Source organism: Mastigoproctus giganteus, chromosome 5 (assembly GCF_048544385.1).
Source record: "Mastigoproctus giganteus isolate SK-2022 chromosome 5, ASM4854438v1, whole genome shotgun sequence".
Lineage (NCBI taxonomy): Eukaryota > Metazoa > Arthropoda > Arachnida > Uropygi > Thelyphonidae > Mastigoproctus > Mastigoproctus giganteus.
Genome location: NC_143579.1, coordinates 75,624,862 through 75,643,551, shown reverse-complemented (window position 1 = coordinate 75,643,551; position 18,690 = coordinate 75,624,862).

Genomic DNA, 18,690 nt, shown 5'->3' with positions numbered 1-18,690 from the left:
TATACTTTCATCAATATCATTGATAAATACAGAAATCAACAATGGGCTGAACAAAACCTTGAGGGACTCCACTAATAACATTAGTCCACAAAGAGCAGTGTCCATTGACTGCCACTCTGTCTTCTCTCACTCAAGCCCCCCCCTCCCCTTTATCCACAGCAGCAACTTACACTTAGTGCCATACTGTTCCAATTTGTACAGCAATCTTCCTGTATTTATTAATGATATTGATAAAGACAAGGTTTGACGTTGACAGAGGCAATGTCAGATCACAACATTTACAAAGGCAAAGTGCTGCATATGAATAGCAGTAATCCCAAACCAACATACCGACTGTGTGGTACTAAACTCAGGGTAGTAGAAAAGGACATGGGGTAACTGTACAGTCTGATATGAAGTTCTCTGAGCAGTGCAGACAAGCTGCCAGGACAGCACATGGGATTTTATCTGTGATATACAGGAATTTTGCTAAAAGGATAAGGAGATGATTATTCCATGTATAAGGCAATTGTTGGGCCACATCTTGGGTACTGCATACAGGTCTTGAGCCTCATTTTAGGAAGGATGTAGAACTGCTGGAGCACATACAGAGGAGGGCAACAAGATTGTTGAGGGGGGAAAACCTTTATTTTTTCTGCATTGCAGTGTGTAGCCCTAAACACTTCTGCTTGAGGTGTTTAAGGCTTTGAATGAATTGAGCAAGCTTAATTCTGGTGCAGTTAGCATTAGTAGAGGCATATGATGCAAAAAAAAGCAAGCTTATATAGCATCAGCCCAAAAAAAAAAAAAACCACCCTTCCCATTTCACCCATCCATTCACTCCAAATGTTTGTCTAGTTCTGCCTTGAATTTACTGAAGTTGCTGAGCTCCACTACAACAGATGGAAGTTTGTTGCAACTATCAACCATCGACGGGCTAAAGGCGAATTTCCGCACATCTGTTCTACAATTGTCTTTCCTCAATTTGAATTTATGCCCACCCTCGGTGAGTTATCTGGGCAAGAGGAAGAATCCCATTAGCACTGAGCTTGCTCTCTGTTCAAGGCCTTATACACCTCAATTAGATAATCTTGCAGGGGCCTAGTCTCCAGACGCTGCAATTTGCAGAACTTAAGCCTTTCTTGGTAATACCAACCCTTTGTTCCACTCGCCAGTCTCATTGCCCTTGTCTATACTCATTTCAGCAACTTGACATCTTTCCTAAAATGAGGCCTCCAGACCTGTCAAGGGGTGGCCTGACCATTGCCTTATACAAGGGGACAATGACTAGCTTATCCCTGCTAGCAAAATTCCTGTGTCATTGACAAGAAACTGTGAGCTATTCTTGCAGCCTTTTTGCATTGCTTAGAAACTTCATATCTGACTGCAAAATTACCCCCCAGGTCCTTTTCATTCTCTACTACCCTGAGTGTAATACCACTCCGTTGATACGTTACTCTCGGGTTATTGCTAACCATATGCAGTACTTTGCATTTGCCAATGTTAAACTTCAGTTGCCACCTCTCAGCAAATCTGCTCAACTTTTCCAGATCCTGTTGCAGTATTGTACTATCATTACTGTCATTAACACCCATTCCAACCTTCATATCCTCTGCAAACTTAGACATTAACCCTGATATATGCCTTCATCAATATCATTTATAAATACCGAAAACAACAATGGGCCCAACACTGACCCTGAGCGATTCTCCCAATAACATTAATCCACGAAGAGCAGTGTCCATTGATAACCATTCTCTGTCTTCTCCCACTCAACCATCCTTTTATCCATTGTAGCAACTTGCCCTTAATGCCATACCATTCCAATTTGTACAGCAGTCTTTCATGTGCAACAGTATCAAAAGCTTTCCTGAAATCCCAGTATATGATATCAAAATTATTTTTAGCATCCAGTTCCTTTGTGACCACATCATAGTATCCAATAAAATTTGTCAAACAAGACTTCCCCTTAACAGAACCATGCTGTGTCTGAACTATAACTGAAGTCTTGTCTAGATGATCATGCATCGTTTCCTTAACCAGTGACTCCATTATTTTATCTGGAACAGAAGTCAAACTAACTGATCTGTAACAGGTCTGTAATTACTCATGTCACTCTTTGATCTCCTTTGTGAATTGGGGAAACATTTGCACATTTCCAGTCCATGGGGACCTCCCCGAGTCCAAAAAAGTTTTCATAATTATGGCTAAGGGTTTTATTACTTCCTTTTTTGCCTTCTTTAATATAACTGGATAGATCCCATCCAACCCAAGTGCTTTTTTATGTTTAACTTCAATTTTTATTCCACTTTGCTCTCAGTTATTACAAAATCATTTAGCTCCTTGTTAAGAGTGGCACTATGGCCATAGTTGCCGATGCGGCAACTATGGCCATAGTGCCATATCCTAAAATTCCTACCATTAAAACTTTTGTCTTTCTTTCATGGTAGGAATACCCATCTGATGAATATACGTATGTATTCCTTGGCTAATTTGCTTTGCTCTTCTCTGCATTCATTCCAACAGTACCACATTCTTCTTAAAACGAGACTTCCAGACCTGTATGCAATACCCAAGATGCAGTATAATTATTACATCATACAAAGGGTACTAGGAAAGTTTTGCAATATGACGCAACAATGAATCACAGGAAGCTGCTTGTTGCTGCATGTTGAGACATGTTCATACATGCATAGTAGGCGCCGCACCAAGTCAATGGGCTCAGTTATTCATTAGTAGTGAGAGTGTAAAGTGCTTGCGATGGCATCGTGGTCACGAAATGAGATAAGGACAGTTTTGCGGTATAATTTCGTGCGTGGTTTAACCATAGACCAGTGCTTAGAAGAAATGACTCTTGCACTAGATGATGATTGTCCACATCGTACAACGATATTCAGGTGGTATAGAGAATTCCAAAGGGGAAATTTCACTCTGGAGGATTCTGAGAGGCCGGGAAGGCCACGAACGTCAGTTACGGAGGAAAACGTTACTGCTGTGAGGAAAATGCTTGACGAAAACAGGCGAGTGACCTACCAACAGATAGAGGATACTTTGGGCCTAAATGCACCAGCAATTCGTTCGATTCTGCAAGATCATTTGCACGTGAAGAAACTTTGTTCTCTCTGGGTGCTGCATCAACTGACTGAAGAGCAGATGACACGACGTGTGACTTGGTGCCGGGAGATGTTAAAAAAGTTTGATAAGGGACAATCTCGGTATGTGAACAACATCGTGACAGGTGACGAGACTTGGCTGTACTATTACGATCTGCCGACCAAGGCTCAAAACAAAGTTTGGGTCTTTGATGATGACGACACACCCGTAATTGTCAGAAAATCCCGATCTGTAAAGAAGAAAATGATAGCTGTATTTTTCAAATCGAGTGGAATTGTGGAACGTGTCGTTTTGGACACGCAGAAGACAGTCACAGCTAAGTGGTATACTGAACAATGCCTGCCTAAAGTCATTGGATCTATGAAGAACCTGCGGCCAAAGTCAAGAATGGACACCTGGTACCTCCATCACGATAATGCTGCAGCTCACCGCGCCAAAGCCTACACCGAATATTTGACCACGACAGGACTGAAACTTCTCGAGCACCCTCCCTACAGTCCAGACCTTGCTCCCTGCGACTTTGCACTGTTCCTGCATGTGAAAATGAAGCTAAAAGGGAGGCGGTTTTCCAGTGATGAGGACCTTCTACAGGCTTGGGACAACGAGTGTGCTTTACTCCCTAGTGAAACTTGGCAGAACTGGTTTAAAGATTGGTTTCGGAGGATGGAGAGGTGTATTGAATGTAGAGGAAATTACTTTGAAAAAATTAAATAAACAAAGCTGTATTGCAAAACTTTCCTAGTACCCTTTGTACAATGGGATAATTACCTCCTTATCCCTGCTGGCTAAATGTCTGCATGTCATTGACAGAACCAATAAGCTGTCCTACCAGTTTGTCTGCATTGCTCAGAAAACTTCATGTCACATTGTACTGTACCCTGTCCCTTTCATTTGTTCTAGCAACTCCTCATCCTTCCTAAAATGAGGCCTCCATACCTGTATACAAGTAATCAAGGTATGGCCTGACCATTGCCTTATACAAAGGGATACACCTTGTCTCTGCTAGCAAAATTCCTATATATCATTGACAAAACTCCATGACCTGCTCTGGCAGCCTGTCTGCACTGATCAGAGAACGTCATATCTGACTGCATAATTACCTGCAGAACTTTTTCATTCTCCACCTCCCTGAGTGTAGTACCAGAGTTGGTACATTTCTCTTGGATTACTGCTACCCATATGCAGTATTTTGCATTTGTCAATATTACACTTCAGTTGCCACTTAGCCCATCTACCTAACTTTTCTAGATCCTGTTGCAGTAGCATACTGTCTTTATTGTAATTAACAACCCTGCCAACCTTTGTATCATCTGCAAACTTGGACATTAAGCCTGATATACCATCATCGATATCATTTATAAATACAGAAAACAACAATGGACCCACAACTGAACCCTGAGGGACTCCATTAATAACATTAGTCCACATAGAGCAGTGTCCATTTATTACCACTCTCTGCCTTCTCCACTCAACCATCCCTTTATCCATTGCAGTAACTTGCCCTTAATGCCATACCATTCCAATTTGTACAGCAGTCTTCCATGTGCAACAGTATCAAAAGCTTTCCTGAAATCCAAGTATATGATATCAGAATTATTTTTAGCATCCAGTTCCTTTCTGACGACATCGCAGTATCTAAATTGGTCAGACAAGACTTCACCTTAACAAACCCATGCTGTGTCTGTACTACTACTACTGCTGCCGTCTTGTCTAGGTGATCCTTATCACCTCTTTAGCCAGCAATTCCATTATTTTCCACGGAACAGAAGTTAAACTAACAGGTCAATAATTATTTGTCACCCTTTGAACCCCCTTTGTGAATTGGGGATACATCTGCACTTCTCCAGTCCACAGGGAGCTCCCCTGATTCTAAGGATGCTCTCATAATTATGGCTAAGGGTTTGCTTACTTCCCTTGCTGCCTCCTCCATTATAACTGGATAGATTCCATCTGCCCCAGGTGCCTTTTTTATGTTTAACTTCAACAATTTCTCCTCCAGTTTGCTCTCAGTTATCACAAAATTTTTTTTGCTGATGCTGTCGAGGCAGTGTTAGGTGGGTCGGAAAACTGCTAGTTGGGGGGGGGATACAAGGACTAATAGATTAACAGTAGCCACTGGCAGAGGTGGAAGTGATTCTTGCACTGCTTCTATTGAAATGAGCAGAAGTCTGAAAAACAAGATGCAGGATATTTCAGAGACTGCTGGTAGTCATTGCGTTACAAGTAAACACATGGGTTGTGTTAGGGTAGCTAAGAATAGAAACAGGTGCATGTATACCTGCGTGTACACCAATGCTAGGAGTTTGGTAAATAAATTTGATGAATTTGAGGTATTGCTCAAAACATCAAAGGCAGATATTGTTGGGATATCAGAGACGTGGTGTCACACAGATATAAGTAATGCGGAACTGGAATTTGGGGAATACAATGTGTATAGACAGGACAGGAGGGGTTATGCTATTAATTAAGAAACACATAAAGTCCAAGGAAGTGAAGCCAGTCGACATCGATGGACAGGGCAGGGCCGAATCAGTTTGGTGTGACATAAGCATAGGGAAATCAAAATTGAGAGTAGGAGTGTGCTATAGGCCTAATGACTCTGATGAGTATAATAAGATATTGTACAGGGAAATAGAGTGGGCCAGTAAATCAGAGAGTCTTATAATGGGGGATTTTAATTTCCCAGATATTGACTGGAATTTGTGGGTTGGTCACTCGCACACTAGCAAGGCTTTTGTGGATTTATTGGATGATTGTTTTCTACACCAGCATGTTCGTGAGGCAACAAGAGGGAGCAATACTCTTGATCTGATTATCAGTAGTGACTCTTCATGCATTAAGAACCTGCAGATAAATGAACCACTAGGTGGCAGTGATCACAGTGTGTTGAAGTGGGATTTACTCAAGGAGGTAACTACCATCAGAGGTAAAGGGAAGGGTTTTTGTTTTCGTAAAGGCGACTATGATGGTCTGAGACAGTATTTAAATTCTATACAGTGGGACCAACTGATGATGTTACCAACAGCAAACTCAAAATGGGAAGCATTCAAGGAACTAATCTTGGAGGCTACCAGGCTTTACATACCAACTAAGAAATATTGTTCAAGGTTTAGGCCTAAATGGTTGTCAGATGAACTAATGAGACATGTGGCAGAGAAGAAAAATGCATGGGATACATATAAATTAATGGGTGACATGGAAGCCTATGATAGATATAAGTTGGTCTGTAACCAAGTCACAAAGGAGATTAGGCAGGCAAAGGCAGACTACGAAAAATCCTTGGCAAAGGATGCAAAGAAAAACAGAAAAGAGTTCTTTACATACTTGAACTCGAGAAGGAAAGGGATGAATCAGATTGGTCCACTGGATATTGATGGTTCAACAGTTGAGGATCCTGCTCAGGTGGCTAACAATCTAAACGAGTATTTTGCATCTACATTCACACATGAGGAGTTATTCAGGAAGAAGAATGATGTAGGTAAAGTAAACATTGGCAGTGAGCTGGATGATTTTGTAATAACTGAGAGGAAAGTGGAGGAGAGATTGTTGAGGATAAACATAAAAAAGGCACCTGGGGTGGATGGGATCTATCCAGTTATATTAAAGGAGGCAGCAAAGGAAGTATGCAAACCCCTAGCCATAATTATGAGAGCTTCTTTGGACTCAGGGGAGGTACCCATAGACTGGAGATGTGCAAATGTAACCCCAATTCACAAAGGAGGATCAAAGGCTGACACAAGTAATTATAGACCTGTTAGTTTAACTTCTGTTCCAGGTAAATTAATGGAGGCACTGGTTAAAGAAGCACTGCAGGATCATCTAGACAAGAATTCAGTTATAGCTCAGACGCAGCATGGTTTTGTTAAGGGCAGGTCTTGCCTGACCAATTTGATTGGATACTATGATGTAGTCACAAAAGAACTGGATGCAGGGAATAACTTTGATATTATATATTTGGATCTTAGAAAGGCTTTTGATACTGTTGCACATGGAAGACTGCTGCACAAATTGGAGCAGTGTGGCATTGGAGGCAAATTGCTGCTATGGATAAGGGGATGGTTGAGTGGCAGAAGACAGAGAGTGGTAATCAATGGACACTGCTCAACGTGGACTAATGTTATTAGTGGAGTTCCTCAAGGTTCAGTGTTGGGTCCGTTGTTGTTTTCGGTGTTTATGAATGATATTGATGATGGGATATCAAGTTTAATGTCCAAGTTTGCAGATGATACAAAGGTTGGCAGGGTCGTCAAGGACACTACTGACGCTATGCTGCTGCAACAGGATCTGGAAAGGTTGAACAGATGGGCTGAGAGGTGGCAAATGAAGTTTAACATTGACAAATGTAAAGTACTGCATATGGGAAACAGTAACTCCAGAGCAACGTATCAACTCTGCGGTACCACACTGACAGTGGTGGAGAATGAAAAGGACCTGGGGGTAATTGTGCAGGGAGATATGAAGTTCTCTGAGCAGTGCAGACGAGCTGCAAGAGTAGCTCATGGTGTCTTGTCAATGATATACAGGAATTTTTCTAGCAGGGATAAGGAGGTGATTATTCCCTTGTATAAGGCAATGGTTAGGCCACATCTTGAGTACTGTATACAGGTCTGGAGGCCTCATTTCAAGAAGGATGTAGAGCTGCTGGAACGGGTACAGAGAAGGGCAACAAGATTAGTAAATGGAACAAAGGGTTGCTCTTACGAAGAAAGGCTTAAGTTTTGCAAATTACAGAGTCTGGAGACTAGGCACCGGCGAGGTGATCTGATAGAGGTGTATAAGGCCTTGAATGGTTTGAGCATGCTCAATGCCAATGGGATTCTTCATCTTTCTCAGAATAATCACCTCAGAGGGCATAAATTCAAATTGAGGAAGGACGGATGTCGGATAGATGTGCGGAAATTTGCCTTTGGCCAGCGGGTGGTTGGTTGGTGGAACCGACTTCCATCACTTGTTGTTGAAGTTGATAGCCTAAACAAATTTAAAGCTCAACTGGACAGGTATTTCGAACGAACGGAGGGGTGAAATGGGAGAGGGTTTTTTTTTTTTTTTGGGCTGATGCTGAATAAGCTTGCTTTCTTGCATCGTATGCCTCTACTAATGCTAATGCTAAAAATCACTTAGCTCCCTGTTTGATAAATTTCAGGCATTCCCCTCCTTCAATAACTCGTGTGAATGTAGATGCAAAATACTCATTCAGTTTATCAGCTACCTCAGCGTGATCATCAATAGGCAAATCATCTACGTTAAGTGGACCAATCTGATTCATCCCTTTCCTGTAGAGTTTACATAAGTAAAGAACTCTTTGCTGTTTTTCTTTTCATCCTTTGTCAAAGATTTCTTGTAATTTGCCTTCGCCTGCCTAACCTCCTTTGTGACTTGATTAGAGACTATCCTATATCTGTCGTAGGCTTCTGTGTTGTCTGATAATTTGTGCATTCCATGCAATTTTCTTTTCTGCCACGAGCCTCATAAATTCATCCAACATTCATTTAGGCCTGAACCTTGAACAGTATTTCTTAATTGGTATGAAAAGCCTAGTAGCCTCCAAGATTAAGTCCCTGAAGCTTTCCATTTAGAATTCACTGTTGGTAACATCATCAGTTGATCCCACTTTATAGTATTTGAAAACTGTCTGAGACCTCTGTAGTCACCTTTAAGAAAACAAAAATCCTTCCTTTTTCACCCTTGGATCGTAGTTACATCTTTATGTAAATCCCACATCAGTACACTGTGATCACTGTCACCTAATGGTTCCTTTAACTACAAAGACTAGAGGTTGGTGTGCAGTCAGGGTGAACTTTGGAAGCCATTGCTTAGAATAGCAAGTTCATCTTTGGTAAGCCTTGGCTCCACAATATTGGAACCTACACAGCCAAACATCCAGTACACACAGTCTTTGTTTCCAAGGCTATAGAAATTAGGCTAATTTCTACACCTTGGAACCTCACGTCACCTTGGATTATACCTTATTACCAGCCCCCCTCTGCTAAGCTTGGTATATTAATAGCAGAGCACTATTAATTGGCTTTCACACCAGCCCAAATTTGCAAACTGAGTTTTTCCATTAATTAATCTTTTCCATTTTCCCTTTTGTTTTTTCTCTAGCTGAGGAGGTAAAAGTGGTCTGAAAAATGTTGACTGTACTCTCCCCAAACGTCATATTCTTTTATTAGTACATTAAATTTATCTCTATCCATCTTAACTTGAATCTGTAGTTAATAAACTTGTAATGTTTAATGTTTCCAGATGCCCTGGCACATGTATTCATTTGTAAAAATGTCTGGCCTGTGTTGCAATAATAATAAATACAAAAGTGGAACAATGTGTTTTATCAAAAGTTGAATGGAGATGGAGAATGGGTATACATAAATCATCCTACAGATGTTAATTGCATTTAGTGATGACTTGTTTTAAGTAAGGCTATTTATCAGTGGATGAAACATTTCCAAAATGGCCGAGAATTTGTGAAACAATCAACATTCAGGATGACTTCAGCAGCGAAGAAATAATTAATGAAGTGCATGAAAAAATCAATCTGATTGGCAAACTATCTGAAAACCTGCTGCTGAACTGGTAATCTCCTTTGGATCAGACGACAATTTTTATTGAAAATAGCATGCATCAAGTGTTAGAAAAATTTGTTCTAAAATGACCTTATTCTTGAGAACTGTGTAAGGAGCTGAAAATAAAGTGGAAATTGCTCCTGATTTCATCAATGACATCATCACTGGTGGTTAAGCATGGGTATACATATATCTACATCCACAAAAATTCCAGTTGTTCTAGCAGGTGTCAAACTCACCCTGTTTAAAAAAAAAATGCATGAAGGGTTCAGTGAAATATGAAAACAATGTTGCTTGTTTTTTGAACATTTAGGCTATCACTTTGTTATTTGGTTTTTAGGAGCATTAGCAACTAAGGCCATATTGCTCCGGGGATATTCGGTGGTCATTCCCTGACCTTTCCGCATCCTCCGTATTTGGTGGGCACGGGCTCGAACCCCAGTCTAATCAAGAAGCGTGTGCTACACACTGCTGCTCCTGCCCACCTGGCTACTTTAGGCTATCACTCATTACGTATTGTTCAGAATGGTAAATCAGGACTCTTTAAAAGAGGCTTTAATTTAATTGAATGAAAAGTTATGAGAAAATGCCACTACCAGCTGTATGAAATGGCAAATGGTTTCTCTGCCACAATATTCCTATACACACACTCTCCATTAAAGAATTTTTGGAAGAAATTTCTATAGTATCCACAGCCTCCATTATTCACCTGACATTGCTCCATGTGATTATTTTTCTTCCCCAGACTCAAAATGAAGTTGAAAGGATGAAGATGTGATGATATTCCAGCCATCCAGCATAGTATGATAGTGAAATTCAACCAGCTCACATATGAAAATATCCAGCAATGCTTCCAGAAGTAGCATGAATTTTGAATCAGTTGTTATCATCAGCAGAGCCACTCTGCATGGGACCACTTATAAAAATGTATGTACCCAAATTTTTTTTTTTTTTAGAAAAATAGCCTTATATGAAAATATTTTTGCATTCTCAGCCTATTGTTATGATTAAAATAATTAAACAGTATAGTACAGAAATACAGACACTGGTATGGCTTATGCTGATAAGTTTTAAGCAATTCTAGATTGAAATAAGCAAAAATAAAATATCAAAACTCCAAAATATAAGACAATTTATTTTGTTCTTATAATAAAGTAATGTGCCACAATATTCCTTTTTTTATTTCATTATAGATGGTCAGAGAATGCAAGAATATTTTTAATGATATTTAAAAAAATAGCATATTTGGAACATCATACAAGTTTAATTATAATTTTACATTATAACATGACAAATTTACACCTAAATCTTAACAATACAATATCTGGTACTCAAGTTTAATTATGGTGAAACAAAAATAATGAAATTTACATTACAAATCCAGAATATTTTAATACATTACTGAATCATATAATGGACTACAAGTGTTGCATTAACTTAGTTAATACCATCACGGCTTTTTGATAAAAAAATAAATAAGTTTACAAAGAATCCAAAAGCTATAAGGTATATATTGTTGATCACATCTAATACTATATGAATTGGCACATTATGACCAAAGTATTTGATACACCAGGGAGTCCCCACCAATCATACTGCAACTTATTAGTGCCGCATAGGCTGAAGGATGAAAAGAAGATACTTGTTGACATTAGACAATCCAGTGCTAGGAGCATTGTAAATAAATTTGATGAACTTGACCAACTAATGCTGGTCAAGTCATCAAATGCAGACATTGTAGAGATATCAGAGACATGGTCTCACTCAGAAATAAGGGATGCAGAATTTGAATATGGAAAGTACAATGTATACAGAAAGAACAGATGGTATAGGAGGGGGGGGCAAGGGGTTATGCTCTTAGTTAAGAAGCACAAAATCTAAGGTGCATTCAGTTGTCATGAGTGGCCAGTACAATGTTGAGTCAGTCTTGTGTAATATAACCACTGGGAAAGCAAAAATGAGAGCAGGAATGTGTTATAGGCCTAATGACTGTGATGAGTACAAAGAACAGCTATACAGAGAAATGCTGTGGGCCACTAAATAAGAATATCTTATAATGGGGGAATTTAATAATCCAGATATTGACTGGAACTTGTGGGTTGTTCACTCACAAGACTTGTCTGGATTTACTGGATGCCTTTTCTACAATAGCATATTAGAGAGAACAACGCTCTAGATTCAGTTAGCAGCAGTAATTCTTAATGCATTAAGAATCTGCATATAAAAGAACCACTAGATCTCAATAATCAGTGTATTGGGGTGAGATTTACTTCAAGATGTAACTACCATCAAGGGTAAAGGGAAGAGTTTTTGCTTTCATAAAGGAGACTACAGTAGTCTCACACAGTTTTTAAATTCTGTAAGTGGGACCAACTAATGATGTTACCAACAATGAATTCTAAATGGGAAGCACTGAGGAGAATAATCATAGCAGCTACGAGGCTTAGATCTAAAAGGACATTAGATGAACTGTTGAGATACATGGGAGATAAGGAAAATGCATGTGATGCATAAAGATTATCGGGTGACACATAAGCCTGGGGTAGATATAAACTTGTCTTCAATAAAGTCACAAAGGAGTTTAGGCAAGCCACCTTTGGCTTTCTTTGGTAGAAGTCTCTACCAAAGAAAGCCAAGAAAAGTAGCAAAGACATGTTTATATTAATAGTAGAAGGAAGAGGGGTAGAATCAACATTGGGCCACTTGATGTCAATGGTTTAACTGTTGATGAACCTGATCAGGAGGCTGCATAGGTAATAGATATTTTCCATCTACATTCACACATAAGGAAGTCTTTAGGGAAGAGTATGCCAAAAGTTTATCAAACTGACAGTGAATTGAATGATTGTGATAACTGAGAGAAGAAGGGAAGAGAAATTGTGGAAGTTAAACATAAAAAAAAAAAGGCACCAGGGGTGGATGGGATATATCCAATCATATTAAGGGAGGCAGCAAATGAGATAAGCAAACCCTTAGCCATAATTATGAAAGCATCTCTGGATTCAGGGGAGTTACCTATGGACTGGAGTTTGTGCAAATGTATCCCTAATTCACAAACAGGGATCAAAGGGTGATGAGTAATTACAGAACTATTAGCTTAGCTTCTGTTCCAGGGAAAATAGAGTCACTGGTTAAAGAAATAATGCAGGACTATCTAGACAAGAGCGCAATTATACTTCAATCACAGCACTGGTTTGTAAGGGGAGATCTTGTCTGACCAGTTTGTTTGAATAATATGTTGCAGTGACAAAGGAACTGGATGCAAAATATAATTTTGATATTATACACTTAGATTTCATAAAAGCTTTTGATACTGTTGCACATAAAAGACTGCTGTACAAATTTAAGCAGTTTGGCATTATGGAAAGTTGCTGCTACGGATAAAGGGATGGTTGAGTAACACTGCTCGTCGTAGACTAATGTTGTCAGTGGAGTGCCACAGAATTCACTGCTGGGCCTGTTGTTTTTTTTTCTGTATTTATTAATGATACTGATTTATTAATGATTTTCAATCATTAATAAATCAGTATCATTAATAAATACATTCTTTTGATATCCTTTTTATGGAAGACCATGGGAGGTATTGAATCGAGTGTAATGGGAACGGTAGGAGGTAGTTTACCAAGATCATCAGTACATAGAATAGAAGAAAAGTAGGATGCCAGTAGGTCAGCTTTATATTTGGCTGAAGTGGCATCAGAATAATCTGGTTTTGACAGAGGTGGGAATAGAGATATGCAAAAGTTGTGGCCAATAGCTTTGAAAAGAAACCTGAATGGTCTATTACTATCTGGACAAGAAGCAAGTTTTCTACTCTTAACCTGTTCAAAATCTAGTTTGGACTGATTAATAACTGCTTTACAATTATTGTGAGCTTTGGTGTAGGCAGAAAATGAACATAGAGATTTGTATAAAGGACAAGATTTTAAGGTGGAGTTGGGAATAAAGGATTTCATCCCTACGAGAATAATTTCACTGATACGATCTAAGCAAACACAGACATCAGAAAATTTGAAACAGTAATCAGACAAAAGAAAAGAAATCTCACAGATCATTCCATTTTGCATTCTTGTAATGCCAAACAACACAAGGTTGAGAATGGCCATGAGAGAAAGACTACTGGAGGAGAGACCATCACCAAGTTGCAAACTGAGGCACCTAGAGGACCACTCACCTTAAACATATACTTAGAGGGGTTGTTCGTGAAAAAAAGATCAAGCGTGTTGGCTGCGTGGTTAGGATTGTCTGGTATTCTGTTGGGTAAATGAACAATCTGTGTGAGGTCATTAGTAATTGCAAAAGTCTCAGAATCTTGACCAGCTGGGTCCATGTGACTAGAAAATGGAAGCCAGCTGGCCTTTGTGAACATTAAAATTACCAAAGAAAATTACCTCACTGTTAGGAAAGTTGGACTGGAGAAAGTCAAGTTTCAAATGATTAGTGGAGTTTGAAGAAAGATAGAGGCAACAAATGAATTTGACAGAATGTGGTAGAGAGATTTTAAGTTAAAAAAGATCGAAAGAAAGAGATTCCAAATTATTTAGTCTCTGACATGGAAGATCAGAATGTAAATATGCACAAATACTGCCTTTGAAATGAAAGGAGTTATACAGGGAATGAGATGGGCAAAGGTTGAATCAATTGATAATTAGGATTCTGTTAAAGGGTACATGGGGGTGTGGCAGACTGTAAGTGGAAATGGGCATCATTGAGATTGGTACCGAGATCACGTATGAACAAGGAAGTGTTTGGGAGGATTAGATCTTTTCGCAGATTAGTTTGAAAATTCATGTATTCATTAGTAAGAAAAAAGGTGGTGGTGGTGGGGGAACATGCTGTATGAAGTAAATTCTTGGATATGGCATTCAGATGGCAAGAATGTACCCAGCTCTTTGACATAAAGTGGCCTCAATGCAGCTGCCTGTATACACACTACTCAAGACTCCCTCCAGTCACTATCAAGCGGAGTAGAAGCAGTGAGATTATACAATGGCAGACAAAAAAAAAAAACTGCATCACTTGTGAATTTTGCAAATGTGTTTTGCATTGCATTGTGGGTTGCAAAATGTTCTAAATGCATTTGTTAGATGGGATATATATATATATATATATATCTCTGTGAATGAAATCCAATAAAAAAAGACTACCTAATTGCCATAAATATCTTCCCAAAGGGTAAAATGCATAATTAATGGAAATATGAGAAATCATGCAAATGGCAATCATAACAACCAAACATACATTTTATTGCATTTACATGTACAAACTGAAATGACATGTTAATGTAATAGTATTATGTATTGTAAATCAGCAAAATAAGTCCTCAATACTTTGTTGTTCCTCCTCAAGCCAATTACAGCCTTGCAACAATCTGGCATAGAGTTAATCAACTTCTGGATATATGGTTGCCCAATTTCGTGGTACCACACCCTTACAATGCTCTCCTACAGCTCAATCTTACTTGTTGGCTTCTTCTGAGCAATTTTAGACGATATTATGTACCAGCAATTTTCAATAGGGTTCAAATCTGATTTGTTGCCAGGCCACTCCAGCACTGTAATGAGGTATGACTGCACCTTAAGGGAGAAAAATGAGGGAAAACATTGCTGTAAGTATGTTTTAAGTCTTGTGAGACAAGACAAACTCATCATTAAATCTAAATAGCATAAAAAAACTTACCAATTTTGCTGTGTCCTGTTGAAAAATGAAGTTTTGGATGTTTGTGTGATGATCCCTAATAATGGGATTCACTCCAAGGTAGCAGTGTAGGTTTCTGCATTCACCGTTCCGTTAATAAACTTAATTCACCCCACCCCTTTGCTTGTTATGACCATCTGACTGGCGGGGAACTTTACAGTTGGTGGTATGCATCCGATTTTAGTCTTCTGACATATCGCTTTCCATCTGAGCTATACAGGTTGAATTTAGATTACTCAGAAAAGATGACGGTGTCCGTTTTAGCCCAGCCCAAGCAAGTCACTTCTTCCTCATTTGTTGGGTCAACAAAGGCTTCTTCTCGGGCCAATAGGCATGCTTGTTGTTGTTTTTGGTTTTTAGGAGCATTAGCAACTAAGGCCATATTGCTCCAGGATATGCGGTGGTCATTCCTTAACCTTTCCACATCCTCCGTATTTGGTGGTGACGGGCTCAAACCCCGGTCTAATCAAAAAGCGTGTGCTACACACTGCTGCTCCTTCCCACCTGGCTACGGAGGCACCTGATAGGCATGCAGACCACACTCCGAAAGCAGTCTTTGGATAGTTCATGTTTGTTTCAACACCAGAGGCCATCTCAAAGTCCAGTTTTAGATCAGGAGCACTAGCATGCACTTACAAAGACAGCCATTTCAAATATTGATCTTGAGAAGGTGTAGTCGCTCTTATGGCCTTATCCATATCTTCTCTTCACATCACTGGTTTCATGCTTTAATTTCAGCACCCAGGATACTGTTGACTGGCAGCCTGTTTTATCAGTGATAGCATGTTTAGAAAACCCTTCCTGGGACAGAGCAACAGCTGCACTTTTTTTTCTTGGTGTCAACTAAACATATGGAGCCATGCTTACACCTCCGCAAAACAGGATACTAATGAACGTGTATACCCTTCCAGTGGCATATTTATAGAAATGGCTGATGCAATAGAAGTGTTATCTGACAGAATACCTTTGCTTTTCGACAAACAAAATGACTGCAATCAAACAATATCTTATGTTTCACTACAAATGTTACTTTTTTTTAAGTTGATGCAGTTTTTTTGGATGCCACTGTACACTAGCTGATCCGGGAGCCTCCTAGAGGGTTACTAATAGGTTCAGTCTGGTGGATTATCTAGCAGCCAGCCTGCAAATATCGTTTTAGAGTTGAACCCTTGAAATGTAAGGAAGGTTGGATCTTTTGCCAGGATGTCCATCTAATCCCAAAAGACATCAATCATACTGCATGATAGAAGAGATTTGGGGGAAGGGGTTGCTGGAGCTTTGCTCTGGAGATTAAACAGAGGTTCCTCCACTTCAAGCCTCCAATAAGCAATGGGTTAGTGCTGCACTGATTTGTGAGTCATCTACCACCTAATATTGCCTGGCAACAGAGGGATGGCATTCCTCTGTGTGGTCACCTCAGTATACTAGGTGCCATTTTTCAGGATTTGCACTTGGTGGGTGGGGGTTATACCCAGGGTTACTACCAGTCCCACCATTGTGAAGGTGCAAGCAGAGAATTTGGCTGTCACAGACCAATCGAACTTTTGCTGAAATTAGGTCCATTTGATTTGGATGTGTGTCACCCAAATATCACTTCTATCAGCGTTTTAGAATCCTAGGTAAGAAGTCTAGCTTGACATACCCAAGAGAATGTCTGTGACATTCTCATCTATATAGTCACATGACTATACAGATGAGAGGCCATAAATTCAAACTGAGGAAGGATGGTTGCAGAATACATGTTCAGAAGTTTGCTTTCGGCCAACATGTGGTTGATTTCTTGGACAAGCTTTCATCCATTTGTTATGAAAGTGTATTTGAATGAATTCAAGGAAGAACCAAAGTGTTGGAGGGATGGAATGGATTTTTATTTATTTTTTTTTTCTGATGCTTTTGCCATTATTAATACTAATTGAAAATTATTTCAATGATGAGTGGATTTTTGAGTTCCAATTGGAATTAAGGAAAACACATGCATAAAAAAAGAAAAACTGATAATAATAGACTACAAACAAATATTTTCAACTTAACAGAATTCAGTAATTTGGTGGTCTGTATTCATTTCATAGCCTATACGTCATTGTTACTATGTATTTGTGACATATAAAATAATTAATTTTATGAGACATTCAGTACTAGTTAAAAGTATAGTGCTTGTAGTATAGTATTATGTATTTAATTTTTAATTCACTTTAATTGCCAAAATCATTTTGCATTAGTTATACCTCATATTATAAAATACTGGGCAATTACTAGAGGCTGCATCCAAATCTGCAACTTTTATTTCTTATGCAAGTATTCAACCCACTGGACCAATCTAGCTCGGTTAACATTTTGGCTAAATGTTGGAGTTAAATGGTGACAACTATCATTCTGTGGAGATTAGAGGAATAGGAGCTGGTTTTTTTTTTTTTTTTTTTTTTTGTCTAATAAAAATAATGAATCACCTCTTGACTATATGCATATGCTATAAAATACTATGTTCCTGAGGATTCCAGATTTATGAGATTCCACTATACACCCAATACCCTGCTTAGCACAGCTTCAAACAGCGTGGGTTTCACTATAATATGGTTTTCAATTAAGTTTAAGTTGAAAATTTACTATACATATTAAAACTCATTCAATAGCCGCATACATATATGCTGTGGTGCCAACTCTATTGATGCACATGTGCCAATAGCTCCCCTCAGGCAGTAAGCGGCAACACGTAACACTGTTTCGGTATTCTTAATTCCATCCTGATGAGACAACATGATAGCTTTTCAAACTTTTCATTTTACAATTTATTTTTTACCCCTTTAAATACGATCGAAAATATATCTGCATCTTGGTTATTGTTGTTTGGTTTTTAGGAGCATTAGCAACTAAGGCCATATTGCTCCGGTGCGGTGGTCATTCCCTGACCTTTCCGCATCCTCCGTATTTGGTGGTGACGGGCTCGAACCCCGGTCTAATCAAGAAGCGTGTGCTACGCACTGCTGCTCCTTCCCACCTGGCTACGGAGGCACCTCTGCATCTTGGCCGGAAATCACTGCCAACAACATGTGTTCTGTTTGGCAGCATGTTTTACCCCATTGGGCAAATGATATCACTGGTTTTGAATTGCAAGTTCAGATAACTGCCGAAGACATTGTGAAGATCGGAGAAGACTTGGGATTCAAAACTTTGGACACTGCCAATGTACATGACTACACTGACTCAGATGATGCAACTCTTCTTGAAATTGACAAGCAAACTGTGTATGAAGAAGAGGAAAACAATTCTGAAGTGGATTCTGAACACTGAAGTTGCACCAAAAGAATTTTCAACAGAATTAGAGAAAGTCTTTTGGGGG